This window comes from Hypanus sabinus, chromosome 2, assembly GCF_030144855.1.
Source record: "Hypanus sabinus isolate sHypSab1 chromosome 2, sHypSab1.hap1, whole genome shotgun sequence".
Lineage (NCBI taxonomy): Eukaryota > Metazoa > Chordata > Chondrichthyes > Myliobatiformes > Dasyatidae > Hypanus > Hypanus sabinus.
In genome coordinates this window covers 159,703,946-159,720,946 of record NC_082707.1, presented here as the reverse complement: position 1 = coordinate 159,720,946, position 17,001 = coordinate 159,703,946, and the positions used below count along the sequence as shown (strand labels likewise).

Below are 17,001 nucleotides of genomic sequence, written 5' to 3'. Positions count from 1 at the left end.
GTCAAATTTTTCAAGAGATGGCAATTAAAAAGCCTGTGTTGTCGCATCAATGTTTTTTGTATAAAGCACCTCCCAGCCTAACTTTTCAATCACCAGCATTATCATAAATAGCTCCCTGGTTTTACCTGCACTGATCTCAGTCCTTTTTAACAATTCATGCTGAATTGTACACTGACTACCCCCTTGATGGTATTTCACCTTTGCTGTGACATGTAGCCACTCATGGAACAGGAATTGATCGGGCTAATTACTCCAAGGAACACAGACATGAGAGAGAGAGCCACTTAGAGTCCTTGTCTTGCATTTTCCCTCACTTCCATGAGGGTCAGCTGCTCTGTGGTTGCTGTGTCTTCAACCACATTAAGATGCAAGATTGAAACTTTTACATCCAGGTTGAGAGGGAACTGCAGAGATGCTGCTTAATGTATGAGTCTTTGTAGTAAGTGCCCCAAAACTATTTTCAAGGTATTTTTGCTCAATTTAGCAGGTATTTTCGAGAGATCAGAGTGAGTGTTTCAATATGTATTGCACTGACTTAGCACACTAAGGAAGGGCTAACACCAAACTTCTAAACAGGTTTAAGCTCAGTTATCTTTCAATATTCTTTAATTGGGTACAATTTTACAAACTTCTAAACAACAAGAATTATTTAATATTGATAATATTGATGGAGTTAATTCCTAATTAAGAACCTTTTCATTCTTGCCTCCTTAAAAAGAGAAACAGTTTAACTTTTCTTAACTGACGAAATTCATGGGATACTGCAACAGCATTTTTCAGTGGATGGGGAAACTTGAAAAATTCTGGGAAATTGTACCAATGGTTGTAAATAAGTGTACATAAAATATTTTCAGAATGCTGTCATTTGCAGGTGCTAGAGGGATTTGTTCAGACGATGTTTGGAATATTTTTGTAAGTAAGGAAAGATTATTAACTGCTGGTGTGAGCCCTTTGTACTGCTACCAGCTATTAGTTGTTGGCTCAAGCCCAAGATCGTCCACTTTGCAGTGGATTCTGCCACCAAGGGAAAGGTCATTAAGGGCTACTCTTTATTCCTGTTAGTACGTTCCAGTATAATTAGCAGAAGTTGTTCTCCAGATGGTTTCCTTCCTGTCAGCAAGTACCTATGGTTTAATGATCTGTCTTGGATTCCTTCTTTCATTGGGTGAGGTTCAGACCAAAATTATATACTTTGATCCACCCTTTGCTAATTCTTTCTTAAGAATTCATGAGATTGTGGGAATTAATGTAGGAAGAGAAGTAGACTGTACAGCTCACTTTGCAACCCGCACTTCTGGCATAAAATAATTCCATGAATTTTTTTTTGCATCTTCTGATCAAGTACTGATTACAAGTTTTAATCATGATGGCAGGAAAGATTTTTCAAATCTACTTTTTTTTCTTGCACTCATTACTTCTCTTAAGTAAAATGTTAACCCTTAATGATCAAAGTGTTTATAAAATCAGTAAACATCTGTGCATTTATGATCCATTTTAAATTTTACGAACTTCTTTTAACACAGCTTTTCATTTTGAGCTAACAATACCACAACTATGTTAATATATTGGTCTAATTTAAGAAGAATTATTTCTGCATTTATCATTTTCAAACAGGAGGGAGAAGGTAAAGTAGTTCTTAATAGTAGTAAAAGAACACTGGTAATTTAAAAGAAGGTATTATCTATTTTTATGAAAGGCTAATATTAAATGGATAAACTTTTCAAAAGGAAGAGCAGGAAATTACATTAAATTAGATGACTCCAGTAGAAAAGCAAGTAGCCAATTTTGTGCCGAACATTCTTATTCTGGGAAAATGTTATTTTCTCTTGGAATACAGATGTTTACAGCTTTTAGAAGTATTCCTTTATTTATTTTGGGTCCAATAATATCCTGGTTTTTACCCAGTTCCAAATAAATGCCCAAAGCCCCCATCCTTCATTGTGGCCAAGGCACAGAGTAAGTCCCAAATGCAAATGGTGAGTGCACATGTGGAGCCAGGATTCTGTGTGCGAGCCATACACTTGCATCGTTAAGCACTCTTATGCTAATTGACTAGCTGATCCATAATATAACCAGATTGTTGAAGCATGTTGTCCATTTGGAATTGGTCCTCAAAAGAAAGCCAGTATTAAAGTGGAAAGTAAAAATGGTAACATTTTCTCTTTGTCCTCTTGCCTCTGAGCACTTCCCATCTGATTTACACTCAGTAGCTACTTTATTGAGTAGCTGTACCTAATAATGTGGCCATAAAGTGCACGTCTGTGGTCTTCTGCTGCTGTAGCCCATCTTCCCCAAGGTTCAATGTGATCTTCAGCACACTACTGTTGTAACATTCAGTTATTTGAGTTACTGTTGTCTTCCTAACAGCTTGAACCAATCTGACCATTCTCCACTCTCAGGGTCTCACGACTGGCCGTTTATCAATATGACAAGGAAGTGACCTAGAAGCCTAGCACACCTTCGGGGTTCCAGGATTTCTTGTCTCTGGAGATGGGCGGACTCGAGGTCGGTGCCGCCGTAGGAAGCTGGTGCATCGTGGGAGATAGAAGAAAGCAGCAAGCTGGCTGTTGGCTGTGTGCCCAGAGACCCGAGTTCTTTGGGCACTGAGCTCAGAAGAAGCAATGCCACAGACTTTTAATACCATAAATCAGTGAGTTGCTTTGTTATGTCTCCCCACTCGCTGTGAAACAGGGACACCTCTTTTTCCCTTATTCAGAAGAGAGAGAGCCTGTGGTACATCAGATTACCAAGTGAACGAGGAGTCTTTGGGGTACTGCAAGTCTGTGTTGTTATTGATACTTTGCTGCACACTTGAGTGCTTGGTATGAGGTGCTGATGTTCTGGGGGGAGGTGGCGGGTGAAGCTTTGCTGCTGCTTATGCGTGGGGTGAGCTGGGGTAGGACTTTGGGGTTGTAACATTTAACTGTCATTCATTCTTTGGGGTTCTCCTCTGTTTTCATGGATGCTTGTGAAGAAAAAGAATTTCAGGATGTATATGTATACATTTCTCTGACATTAAATGTACCTTTGAAACTTTGAACAAGGTGCTTTCGCCCACAGTACTACACTCAATTGGGTTTTTTGCATCATTCTCTATAAACTCTAGACACAGTTCTTTTCCAATATTTCTAATTACATATAATAGAGTATAAGAAAAAAATATATATCTCAATACATTATATTAAACTGCATATAAAGACTCCTTACCCTATATTCATACAGATTAATTCATAACATTGAAATATAGCAATTTTATTATATAGAAAAATCTAACCCACTACCAAGACCAAAGCTGATTAGTAAAGAAAAAAAGGAAAAAAATAGTCATCATCAGTGCTTTAACAGCAAATCAAAGGTTTTGAAAATAATTCAAAAAAGATCGCCACAATGTTTGAAAGTCTTGACCAGATTCAGAGATTGAACATCGAATCTTCTCTAAATTTAAACATGACATCACATAGCCATTGGGCATGAGTAGGAGGGGCCACATCTTTCCATTTAAGCAAGAACATCCTTCTGGCCATGAGAAATAAAAGCCAAACTGTGCAAGTCAGATGACTCCAAAATAATATCCTTTCCTCCAAAAATACCAATTAAAGCAGACAAAGGATTAGGCTTAAAGTTTATTTTGAGAAGTATCAAGAAAGTTTGAAATACTTCTTTCCAATATTTTCCAAGACTCGGACATGTCCAAAACATATGAATGACTGAAGTGTCTCCATTATTACATTTATCACAGTACAGAGATGTATCTAAATAAAAATGAGACAACTTATCCTTGGTCATATGGGCCCTATGGACCACTTTAAATTGTAGGAGAGAGAGTGTTGTTTATGAAAATCCCAGGAAATCAGCAGTTTCTGAGATACTCAAATCATCTTATCTGGCACCAACAATCACACAACAGTCAAAGTCACTCAGAGCATATTTCTTCCCTCATTCTGATGTTTGGTCTGAGCAACACCGTCTGCATGCTTTGTGCATTGAGTTTCCACCACATGATTGATTAATAGAATCAAGTGGGTGTGCAGGTGCACTTAATAAAGTGGTCATTGAATGTTTATCTCATTCTCATTACTGAGTGCTGTCCCATAAGAATGTTGAAAATCCTGGTGAAGAGCCAACAACCAAATGTTTTGTTATAAGTCACAGTGGAATTGTACACCTCAATGATTATTCCTCTTGACTTTGCAATGACATGTAGTCACTCATGGAACAGGAGCTGATAGGGCCAATTAACCAAGGACAGCAAGGTACTGGTGCTCAATTATGGTGAATGCCAGTAAATAATGCAGGTGCATGATCTCAAGCCTAAATGTCAACCCCCATAGAAAGTCACTTCCTGTAATTTTGTATTTTGCCTAAATGCTTAACTGCAGAACCTTAAACAGTTTAAAATAATCTGAACCTCTAGAATATGTCATTCAGCCCATTAAATCTGTGGTGCCATTTTGTTGAGCATTTAGCTGTATTTTCTTAAACAAAACTTTCTCTCCTTTATTCTCTTCTCCTGATTTCTAATGTACCTATCACCTTCTTATGAAATTCATATTAAGGCAGCAGCCAAAGCTCATCTAGGGAGATATATTTAATGTTTCACCTGTACCTTTTTCTAAAGTAATTTTTTTTAACATTTAGACCACATTTTCTTTAATCAGAGACAGGTTTCCTATAACTGGTTAATTTCTGATCATATATTTGTGGCCTATTACCTAGACCACAAGCTGCTTGTTCGCAATGTCATCCGGATTGGAAGATGTACAGCCATTGCCCACAGAATGCCTGAAAGACATCCAATCCAATATAGAGTTAGGACATTTCTCAAATATCAGTAATGATCAAATGAAACAGGTGTTAGGCCCTTTTACTGTGCCACGCCCCACAGGTCTGCTGGTATAAATCAGTGCCAAAAAACTGCAGGATTTTCTCTTTAAAGAAAGGCAGCAAGGACAAAAGTATTATTCCACATCGGTACTGGTTACTATAAAAGCTGTGATCACCCTATCCCTTCCTCTCAGCCTCAGTAAACTATGTGAATACAAGTAGATCGAATGGAGTGTACTATTTTTCCCCTGATTTCACTAATACCTGGGTATAATGTGGCTAAAACACCTGGGCCTTACTGAGTACATCCTTAGACTTTGTGGAAGGCTAGAGAAGAAATTATTGAGTCCCTTGCAGAGATATTTGCTTCTTCATTTGCTTCATCACTGAGGAAGTTCTTGAAAAGCAGGAAGTGGCTAATGAAGTTCTGTTTTTTTAACAAAGGTAGAAAGAATAAACTAGGAAACTACAGGTTAGTCAGCCTGGAATCAGCAAAGGGGAAGTTATGGGAGGGAATTCTGAGGGATAGGACCTACCAGCATTTAGATCGTTAGAGCTTGATTAGGAAGAGTCAGCACGGCTTTGTGCGTTGAAAGTCATGACAAGTAAAGTTAGGGCAGTAGATGTTGTCTATTTGGACTTTAGCAAGGCCTTCAACAAGGGTCCCACAATGGTAGGTTGGTATAGAAGGTTAGATCCCATGGAATCCAGGGTGTGCTAAAAAAGGTGGATTGGAGGTAGAAAACAGGGGATGGTTGTTGACGGTTCTTCCTCAGAATAGAGATGAGTAACAAATGGTTTGCTGCTGGGATTGGTGTTGGGACCCTTGTTATTCACAATGTATGCATGGAGTTGAAAGGGATGAGGTAGATCTTAAATGAATTGTTTGCATCTGTATATACTCAGCAGCCAAGACTCAGAGTCTGTAGAAGTGAGGCAAAACAGCAGTGAGTTCTCAGATCACAGAGGAGGGGGTGCTTGCCGTCTTGAGGCTAATTAGGGTGGATAAATTTCCAGGGGCTGGCAAAATGTTCCTTTGGACATCGTGGGAGGCTAGTGTAGTAATTGCAGCGGCCCTAGCAGAGGTATTTAAAACGTCCTTAGCCACAGGTGGGGTGCCAGAGGATAGGAAGATTACTAATACTGTTCCTTTGTTTAAAAAAGACCCTAAAAGTAAGCTAGGAAATTATATCCTGGTGAGCCTGATATCATTAGTGGGTAATTTATTGTAAATATTTCTAACGGACAAGATATATGAGTATTTAAATAGATAGGGAATAATTATGGATAATCATCATGATTTTGAGCATGCTAGGTCATCTCTAGCTAATCCTATAAAGTTTTTCGAGGAATTTTATGAGGAAAGCTGATGAAGGAAAGGCAGTGGATGATGTTTATGTGGACATTAGAAAGACCTACGTGGAAGGTCAGTCAAGAAGGTTCGGTCACTTGGCATTCAGGAGAGGTAGCAAATTGGATTAGACATTAGCTTCACAGTAGAAGATAGAGTGTGGTAGTAATAGTTGCTTTGTTGACTGGAGGCTTGTGACTAGTGGAGTGCCACAGGGAACAGTGCTGAGTCTGTTATTATTTGTCATCTATATCAATGATCTGGATATAATGGTGCAAACTGGATGAGCAAATTTGCAGATGGCGGCATGGTGGACAGCAAGGAAGGCTATCAAAGCCTGCAGCATGATCTAGACGAGCTCGAAAAATGGCAAATGGAATTTAATGCAGATAAGTGTGAAGTGTGCACTTTGGGGGACAAACCAGGGTAGGACTTACACAACAGCTAATAGGATAATGTGAAGTGTGGTAGAACAAAAGGATTTTCCATAATTTCATTATTTCCTGAAAGTGGCATCACAGGTAGATAGGGCTGTAAAGAGAGCTTTTAGCACATTGGTCTTCATAAATCAAATTATTGAGTACAGGAGTTAGGATGTTGTGTTGAAGTTGTACAGTGTAAGACATTGATGAGGCCTAATTTAGTGTGTACAATAGTTGTCACCTACATACTGTTCATGAAAGGGAGTAGAGATAGACCAGGAAATTATAGATCAGTGAATCTTACTTCAGTGGTTGGTAAGTTGATGGAGAAGATCCTGAGAGGCAGGATTTATGAACATTTGGAGAGGTATAATATGATTAGGAATAGTCAGCATTGCCTTGTCAAAGGGAGGTCATGCCTTACAGGCCTGACTGAATTTTTTGAGGATGTGACTAAACACATTGATGAAGGTAGAGCAGTGGATGTAGTGTATATGGATTTCAGCAAGGCAATTGATAAGGAACTCCATGCAAGGCTTATTGAGAAAGTAAGGAGGTATGGGATCCAAGTGGACATTGCTTTGTGTATCCAGAACTGGCTTTCCCACAGAAGGCAAAGAGTGGTTGTAGACGGGTCATATTCTGCATGGATGTCGGTGACCAGTGGAGTGTCTCAGGGATCTGTTCTGAGACCCCTTCTGTTCATGATTTTTATAAATGACTTGGATGAGGAAGTGGAGGGATGGGTTATTAATTTTGCTGATGATACAAAGGTTGGGGGTGTTGTGGATAGTGTGGTGCCAGAGATTACAGAGGGGCATTGATAGGATGCAAAACTGGGTTGAGATGTGGCAGATGTAGTTCAACCCAGATAACTGTGAGGTGGTTCATTTTGGTAGGTCAAATAGGATGGCAGAATATAGCATTAATGGCAAGACTCTTGGCAGTGCGGAGGATCAGAGGGATATTGGGGTCCGAATCCATAAGACACTCAAAGCTGCTGCGTAAGTTGACCATGTGATTAAGAAGGCATACAGTGTATTGGCCTTCATCAACTGTGGGATTGAGTTCAAGAGGCCGAGAGGTAATGTTACAGCTATATAGGACCCTGGTCAGACTCCACTTGGAGTATTGAGCTCAGTTCTGGTCACCTCACTATAGGAAGGATGTGGAAACAATAGAAAGGGTACAAAGGAGATTTACAAGGATTTTGCCTGGATTGGCGAGCATCCCTAATGAGAATAGGTTGAGTGAACTTGGCCCTTTCTTGGAGCGAACGGAGGATGAGAGGTGACCTGATAGAGGTGTATCAGATGATGAGAGGCATTGATCGTGTGGATAGTTGGAGGCTTCTTCCCAGGGCTGAAATGACTAACATGAGAGGGCACAGTTTTAAGGTGCTTGGAAGCAGGTACAGAGGAGATGTCAGGGGTAAGTTTTTTACGCAGAGCTGGCTACAGTGGTGGAGGTGTATTCTATAGGATCTTTTAAGAGGCTCCTGGACAGGTACATGGAGCTCAGAAAAATAGAGGTCTATCGGTAACACTAGGTAATTTCTAAAGTAAGTACGTGTTCTGCACAGCATTGTGGCTGAAAGGGCCTGTATTGTGCTGTAGGTTTTCTATGTTTCTATGTAAGATATCAATAAGTTTGAAAGAGCGTAGCAAAAATTTACAAGGATTTTGCTGGGACTTGAGGACCTGAGTGATAGTGAATGGTTGAAATAGGTTAGGACTTTATTTCCTGAGGCATAGCAGAATGAGGGGAGGCTTGGTAGAGGTATATAAAGTTAGGAGGAGTATAGGTAGGCTAAATGCCTACATTTTCTACTGAGGTTGGGTGAGACTAGAACTAGAGGTCATGGGTTAAGGGTGAAAGTGAAATGTTTAAAGGGAACATGAGGGGGAGCTTCTCCACTCAGAAGGTAATGAGAGTGTAGAATCAGCTGCCAGTGGAAATGGTAGATACAGGTTTGATCACAACATTTAAGAGAAATTTGGATACGTACATGGTTGGGAGGATGTGGAGGGTTAATGTCTGGGTGCAGGTTGACAGGATTAGGCAGATAATAGTTTGACATGATCTAGATGGGCTAAAGGGCCTGTTTTGTGACATTGATACAAATGCAGAAAGGTTTATCAGTAAGTTAGAGGATGACACAAATTTAGGAGGTTTTGTTGATAGTGGAGAAAGTTATTATAGATCCTGGGGAATTACACCTTCAGAAAATGATGCTGTTAAGTGGCGATTCTTTGCATGCAGTTCCAATGGGAATTGTGCTTCAATACTTCAATGATATTTGAGTGATTTTGTCAATATATTGCTTGATTAAGCATTTTTGTTTGTTTAAGTGATTAATTACGGGTTATATGTAAAGATATATGAATTGCATATGTCATCACCCTACACTGTGATACGTGTGCACCTTGCTTAAAGTAAACTCATGGATAGACCTCCATTTCAGACTCCTGTGTCTTCCTTTGAACTGGTTTAATATTTTGAAGTTACAAAACGTAACAGGATTCATCAAATATTCCCGTTTAGGACTACCACAGCTGAAACCAAGTTGGAGCTATGTGTACTTCAGTAAGCAATGTTTTAAGAAGATTAAAAATTCTATTGCTCCTCAGAATCTATGGACCTGGGAAGGCAGAGTCAGGTCCAAGTGCAGCTCCCCTTTAGGAAAAAGGAAGCATGGAAGGCAAGCTGGTCTGCAGGTACATTTGAACAGCAGAGACCTTAGACTCCCCACTCCCAACTATTCTACAGGTAAATTTGCAACCTCTGCTAAACAAAATTGAAGCCTTTGGAGCAAGATTGCAGTACCAGAGGGACATCAAGGTCTGTTGGGTACTTTGCTTCACGGACCATACGCTCACTCCCGCAATTTTGGATGCAGCGCTTCAGCCCAAGGGCTTCACCATCCACTAAAAAGACGGGATAGCCGAGTCTTTCAAAGCTGGAGAAGGTGGAGTATGCCTCGTAATTAACTTCATCATGGTGCACAGGTATGGTGGCTCTGTCTCCATTACCCAATCTGGATCTCCTAGCAGTCAAATGTCATCCGTTTTATCTGTCGAGGAAGTTTTCCACCGTCAGCCTGGTAGTGGTGTACATTCCACCTCTGGCAGGCACTGATGGAGCCGAGCACCATGATCAGTAGTTACAAAGTCACAAAGTACCGCACCCTTTCATTGTGGGCAATTTCAAACAGGCCAGCTTGAAGAAGTCTCTGAAGAACTACCAACAGCATATCTCTTGTGGAACCAGAGGAATGATTTAACCACTGTTATACCACCATCGGGAACACTTACCATGCCAATCCATGGCCACAAGTTGAAAAATCCAATCACCTGGCTGCACTTCTACGCCAGCTATACAGGCAGAGACTAGAGGTTGGAGCAACAGTAGCAAGAACCAAGAAGGTATGGTCAAGGGAGCTGCAGGAGCACTTACAATTGAAATTAGAGATAGAATTGGATGCACATCAGCTCTGGCAGGGTTTACAGGCCATTACTTCCTACAAGGTGAAACCCAACATCATGAATGGCTGTGATGCTTCAATCCTAGATGAGCTGAATGTCTTTTATGAATACTTTGGAAGAGAGAATAAAAGTGCACCTGTGTGAATCTCTGCAGCATCTGGAAACCCTGTGATCTCTGTCTTGGAGGCTGATGTCACAACATCTTTCAAGTGGATGAACCATCAAATGGTGGAAGGCCTTGAGAGAGCGGAGAGGATGTTTCCTATGGTGGGAGAGTCTAAGATCAAAGGACACAGCCTCAGAGCAGAGGGGTGTCCTGTTAGAAAGGAAATGAGGAGGAATTTATTTAGCCAAAGGTTCTTTGCCACACATAGTTATGCAGGCCAAGTCTTTATGTATATTTAAGGCAGAGGTTGATACATTCTTGATTGGTCAGGACTTGAGGGGATATAGGGAGAAGGCAGGAGATTGGGTCTGAGAGGAAAATCGGATCAGCCATGAAGAAATGGTGGAGCCGACTCAATAGGCCAAATGACCTAATTCTGCTCCTATACTTTATGGTCTTGTGGCCTTCCATCTCCTAGGGTCTCAGCCATACAATAAATGTGCCCAGAACTTTTCATTGTGTAATAGTTTGGTTTCAGCTGCACATTTCCTCGACAGTAAATTGCCAAAGAAGCACTGCTATGGTGTAAAATTAATTGAAGCAGAGGAATATTAGGTGCCTTAGCATGAGTGAAAAATTCAACCAATGATGTAGTTTCAGACTTCTTGAAATGACAATGGCAATAGCATACTTTCCAAAAATTCATCCCATTATTCTTCTCTATCTCAGTGGCCTGAAAAATAGCATTTAATTCACAACACAACTAAATTTTACAAACCCTGTTTCCTTTACAGTTGTGTAGCTTAAAGGAGACAACATGCAGATTGAGTTTTCTGTCATCACAAAAAGCTGTGAACTGCAGAATCTCAAGCAAGGGCTCTCGAATACTAGGAATGGTTTGCACATGGAGACAAAGGTCATGATCACTCCCAGATTTTGGGTTTCGAAATCATTCCAACCTGCTGTTGCTGCTGCACTCTGCCATGTTTTCAATGCATAGCTCCCTGTTCTACTATGGAGAGCATTGATATACCATACTGAGAGAGAAGAAACATAATCTGCTTTTCTCATCCCACAATCATTTTCTTGAATTGCATTGGTCTTTAGTTTGCAGGCATTCAAAGACTGCACTTGTGTCATATAACTTTTTACTGAGATCTCCTTGGTAATCTCAATGCGTACTGATGACACAAATTCCAGCATTGAATGGCTGTTGCTCTTTCCTGAGGCAACAGATATTCTATTTGAGCATGGGGCTTGGTTGAGGGCAGAGAGAGAGAGAGAGAGAGAGAGAGAGAGAGAGAGAGAGAGAGAGCGGCCTAATTCATTTGAGGTAGGATGTTTCAGGACATTAATATACTGGAAATGTTATGTTACACATTGTGAATGTTACTTAAAACTTTAAAATGAATCACAATATCTGCCATTTCTCTGTCCATCATACATTCAGCAGCCACTTTATTAGATACCAGAGGTATCCACTGTTGTAACACTTGGTTGCCTTCCTGTCTGCTTGAACATGTCTGGCTGTTCTCCTCAGACCCCTCTCATTAACAAGGTCTCGCTCATAGAACTGGCACTCACTGGATGTTTTTTTTTGGTTTTTCACACCATTCTCTGCAAACTCTAGAGACTGCTGTGTGTGAAAATCCCAGATGATCAGCAGTTCCTGAGACTCAAACCACCCCGTCTGAAACCAGCAATCATTTCATGGTCAATTTCACTTGGATCACATTTCTTTCCCATTCTGACGTTTGGTCTGAGCAACAACTGAACCGCCTGATCATGTCTGCATGTTTTATGCATGGAGCTGCAGCCAAATGATTGGCTGATTAGACATTTACATTAACAAGTAGGTGTGCAGATGTACCTGATAAAATGGCCACTGACTGCATGTTCCCCAGTGACATACCTATTCTCAATTCTCTTCACTGTTGATTAATTTGGGCACTGGGAGGTGCCCAAGAGCTGTATGGGTTCAAGCTACTCTTGGATTTCCCCTGTCTGATAAAGCACCTCCTACTGCTGATGCCCATCTTATAACATGGACATTTAAAATGATGCTGAACCCTACTGCTCCATTGCATTCTCTCCTAATAATTCTGTCTGCTTTAATGTAATTTCATTTCCTCTAGGAACTTCACCCAAATTGGGTGGGGTGGGGCACTGTTTAAAACTCGATGTGAGCACGTCTAAAATTGATAGATTACTTAAGGTTGTTATAGCCAAGGGTGGTAGTGGGGGTAAGCTCTGACTATCTATTAAATGCTCCCAATGGTGTGCATTTCAAATAGCCTCTGACAAGCAAATAGCTCCTGGCCTTCAGATATAGGTTAGCTACTAAGCCCAGCGGAACTGTTTCTACTGACAGAAGTAGAGACAAATGTGGGTTACGGGCACCTTAGGACCAGTCACTTTGGGCAGGTGGGGCTCATCAGCCATGGTTGGCAGCTCACCTAGGAGAAGGAAAACTGAGATGTCAAATCTCCACTGCCTGGTGTCTATACCCATTCATGAGGAAAACTTCGGGAGTAAACCCCAAGGATAAATCTGCAGCTGGAATCCATAAGACATTCCTACATTGAGTTTGACACTGACTGACAACTCCTGAAACACTACTGGTGCCAAACTATATTGGCCTCTGCCTTACCTCTGGATTCATCAGCTGCATGGAGAGGGGAAGCCTGCTACAGGAGCAACAGCATTCTCTCCATATCGTACTGCACTGGCTTACATAGACAGCTGAGACACAGCATCCATGGTCGACCACAACCAACAGAGGGTCTCAAATTGTGAGCATACCTGGAAATTAGCTCTTATTCCATTATCCAAATCCATGAAGTGGTCGACTTACTTTCGTGGACAAAATGTCATCAACAAGAGCTTCATTTATTTGCAAATAAGTATTCATTAATAATTCTGATATTACACATGATGCAATAAAAAATGGCAAATTGGCCTGATCTCTTAAGTATCTTAGTTGTCCCAAAGTGCGCTTTAGTTCAAACCAGAGAATAAAATATAATTTCTATGGCCTTTCCTTTATCTGAACAAGATACAGAAAAGATACTGAAAATTAATCATAATCATGACAATTCTAGCAATACACACCATCACACTTTACTGAAGTCAAAATAGATAATGAAGGATTTTGCATTATTTGTGAAAAAGTGAATTACGGCAGAATAGGATTCAGCTCTAGACAATGATCCAGGATGAATGCTACTTGAAGTAAAGCAAGTAGGCGCGATTAAAAAAAACTTCTCAGAATCAGAATTAGAATCAGTTTTAATATCACCAGCACATGTCATGAAATGTGTTAACTTTACAGCAGCAGTACAATGAAATACATGATAAATAAAGAGAAAAAATTGAGTTACATTAATAATATGTCTATTAAATAGTTAAGTTAAAATAAGTAGTGCAAAGAAACAAATAAAAAAGTAGTGAGGTAGTATTGATGGTTTCAATGTCTATTTAGAAATTGAATGACAGAGGAGAAGAAGCTGTTCCTGAATCTCAGAGTGTGTGCCTTTAGGCTTCTGTACCTCTTTCCCAACAGTAACAGTGTGAAAAGGGCATGTCCTGGGTGGTTTGTTGGATTATCATTTTAATATTTCGCCAATTGGCAATGCACATTGACATGAATAGGAATTTCAATGAAATTCGCATGGTCTTCCCTGTAGAGGATGCCGCTGCCAATTTCTTTGTCCAAATACAGAAAATTCACCGACAAACATCATCCAATTACATTAACACCAATAAGACATTCCTTCCCTTCTGCCCCATTTTTTTCCTGTCACTCACGTCTGATCTTTTTAATGACTTCTTCATTCCAGCACAGTTAAGAGCATTTTTTTCCGTGGCCAAGATTCCAGGCATGTTTCAGCAGAAATTCAGGGAAAAGGTCAAATTATTATTATTTTCCTTTAATTGGCTGATACTTGAATGAAGTATACTATTGGGAAGGGGCTGTATGAATAGCAAACACTTCATTCAACAAGATCTGTGTAGATTTGCTGTACCACTTGTCTTGTATGAAACTCACGATAAATTGTATTGGAATGCTAAGTTTATCATTGCTTTCTTTGGAAATAACAAAACAAGAAAAAAAGGTCACCAGACCATGAGATAAATTGTGTGGAAAGTTCTCAACCTCCTGTAATTCGGTTTTGAAGAACCATGGGTGCATGCATGGGTACATGTTTGTGTATGTATGTGTATGTGTGTGTTGGGCCATATGTACAAATATATCAACATCTTCATAATTGTTTACCTGGAAATTTCTTAAGTATAAACTAGTCCAGATTTGCAGTTTTTTCTCAATTGTCATAGTATACTTTACTCAACTGTCCATTGTAGTTAACATAATGACAACATGTAATCCTCCTACATTGCAAACGTATAGAAGGTAAGATTGAGCATGGTTTGAATAAGCTGAAACAATTTAGATGTTTGTTTTGTATTTTCATTTTCTGTGGTAATTGCTAGCTAATAATACCTCATGCATTCTGATGTCTGGATCTGTGCATTTTCGAAGATATGCCAAGTCTTAGCAATGCTTAAATTTATTCTGAATACGATGCCCTTCTTGCAAACAATGAAGTTGTTTGGGTAAACATTACTGCTTGAGATATAAAGAAATAATGAATATTAGTTTTTATGGAAAACATTTTAGGCTGAAAATATCTTTCCTCACTCAATCATTATCATTCTCTATCTATTTTAATTGATTACAGATTGAACAGACCATAAGACCTTCAGACCATAACATACAGGAGCAGAATTAGGCCATTTGGCCCATCAAGTCTGCTCTGCCATTTCATCATCTCTGATCTATTTTTTTCTCTCAGACCCAATCTCCTGCCTTCTCCCCGTATCCCTTCATACCCCGACCAATAAAGAATCTAAAAACTTCTGCCTTAAATATACATAAAGATTTAACCTCCACAATGGCAATGAATTCCACAGATTCACCACTTGCTGGCTAAAGAAGTTCCTTCTCACCTCAAATCTAAAAGAATGGTCCTCTGTTCTGCGGCTGTATGCTTTGGTCCTAGACTCTCCCACCACAGGAAACATCCTCTCTGTATCCACTCTATCAAAGCTTTCAATATCTGATAGGTTTCAATGAGGTCTCTTGTCATTCTGCTGAATTCTAGTGAATACAGGCTCATACAAATGCTTTTCAGATAACAAGCCATTCAAACCTGGAACTATTTTCATGAACTTCTTTTCAACCTTCTCTAGTGGCAGCTCATCCTTTCCTAGGCAAGGGGCCGAAAACTGCTCCCAATACTCTAAGTGAGAGCTCACCAGAGCTTTATCAAGCCTCAACATTATACCCTTGACTCTATATTCTAGTCCTCTTGAAATGAATGCCAACATCACATTTTCCCTCCTCACCACTGACAAAACTTGCAAATTAACTTTTGAAAACATAGCTCAAGGACACCCAAGTCCCTTTATGCCTCAGAGTTTGAATTTTCTCTACATTTAGAAAATAGACTACCCTTTTATTTCTTCTACCAAAGTGCATAAAATACACTGTATTTCATCTGCCACTTCTTTGCCTATTCTCCTAATCTTTATCCACACTAGTATCTTCCTGTAATACCATGAGCTCTTAACTTGTTAAGCAGCCTCATGTTTGACACCTTGTTAAAAGGCCTTCTGAAAATCCAAGTGCGCAACATCAACCAATTCTCCTTTGTCTAAACTGTTTGCTATTTCTTCAAAGAATTCCAACAGATGCGTCAGGCATGATTTTCCCTTGAGAAAACCATGCTGACTATGGCCTATTTTATCATGTGCCTTCAAGTACCCAAAACCACATCCTTAACGATCAATTCTAACATCTTCCCAACCACTGAGGTCAGACTAACTGGCCTATAGTTTCCATCATTCTTGAAGAGTGGAGTGACATTTGCAATTTTACAGTCTTCCAGAACCATTCCAGAATCAAGTGATTCTTGAAAGATCATTACTAATGCCTCCACAATCTCTTCAGCCTCCTCTCTCAGAATTCTGGGGTGTACACCATCTGGTCCAGGTGTCTTATTTACCTTCAGATCTTTCAGTTTCCCAAGGAACCTTCCCCCTAGTAATGGCAACTTTGTATACTTCTGACGCCTGACATTCTTGAACTTCCACCAAACTGTTCATATCTTCCACAGTGATGACTGGTGCAAAATACTTATTCAGTCCATCTGACATTTTCCTGTGCACCATTACTACCTCTCCAGCATCTTTTTCCAGTGGTCCAAAATCCATTCTCACCTCTCTTTTACACTTCATTTATCTGAAGAAACTTTTGGTATCCTCTTTAATATTATTGGCTAGTCTACTTTTATATTCCATCTTTTCCCTCTTAATAACTTTTTTGGTTGCCTTCTGTTGGTACTTTAAAACTCCCCAATCCTCTAACTTCCCATTGAATTTTGCTCTATTATATGCCCTCTCTTTCGCTTTTGTGTTGGGTTTGATTTCCCTTGTTGGCCATGGTTGTGTCATCTTACCTTTGGAATATTTCTTTCTCTTTGGGATGGATATATCCTATGCCCTACAATTGCTTCCAGAAATTCCAGCCATTGCTGCTCTGCCATCATCCCTGCAAATCTTCTGTTCCAATCACCTTTGGCCAACTCCTCTCTCATGCCTAAATTCCCTTTACTCCACTGTTAAACTGATGCATCTGACTTTAGCCTCGCCTTCTCAACTTTCAGGATGAATTGATAATATTATGATCACTTGCCCTTAAGTGTATTTTTACCTTAGGCTTTCTAATCGATTTCAGCTCATTGCACATCACCC

At 39.9% G+C, this 17,001-nt stretch overlaps 1 long non-coding RNA gene across 1 annotated transcript in view; it reads left to right on the top strand.

The window, feature by feature from the left end:
- LOC132385627 (uncharacterized) overlaps nucleotides 1-9,055 on the top strand; it is a 50,179-nt gene extending 41,124 nt beyond the window's left edge. The window contains exon 3 of the long non-coding RNA XR_009509216.1: nucleotides 2,400-9,055. This is a non-coding gene — a long non-coding RNA (uncharacterized LOC132385627). The remainder of the gene's footprint in view (nucleotides 1-2,399) is intronic.
- Nucleotides 9,056-17,001: the final 7,946 nt, after the last annotated feature.